Source organism: Suricata suricatta, chromosome 6, assembly GCF_006229205.1.
Source record: "Suricata suricatta isolate VVHF042 chromosome 6, meerkat_22Aug2017_6uvM2_HiC, whole genome shotgun sequence".
Lineage (NCBI taxonomy): Eukaryota > Metazoa > Chordata > Mammalia > Carnivora > Herpestidae > Suricata > Suricata suricatta.
In genome coordinates this window covers 109,241,128-109,241,641 of record NC_043705.1, presented here as the reverse complement: position 1 = coordinate 109,241,641, position 514 = coordinate 109,241,128, and positions in this window count along the sequence as shown.

The window sequence follows — 514 nt, the reverse complement described above, 5'->3', positions numbered from 1 at the left end:
CCCTGCACTACCTGCGGCTCAGGGAGGAGACGGGGCATCGCAAAATGCCAGCTGTCCCCACAGGCTTATTTTCCTGTGAACTCTCCCACACGGGTGCCTCTCTTCCCACACCACCCTTGGCCTGTTAATTTGTCAGACACAACACCTTCCTTACTTTGCTCCTCATCCTTCTCCCCTTCTTGCCAGAAGGTTCCAGCGGGTGGAAGATGAAAGGGAGCGGACAGCCCCAGACACGGGCACCTTGTCTTTCTTCTTAGTACCCTCGCTAACAGTCATTGAAAATCCTTTATTAGATGTGTGGTTCAGTTTTTCTAGAAGCCTTCACTGAGCGCTCAGAATTGGAACGCTTGTCAGGAACGCAAATATTAATTTACTTTCTAGGATACGTTTTTGGTTTTGTTTTTGTTTGTTTAACCTAAGAGACTAAACATCTCAGACAATTCACTTCTTTCTGAGGGGAAACCTCCGTCCTGCGCCTCACGGCGCCGGGCTGGCCTGAAGGGGGCAGTGGCGG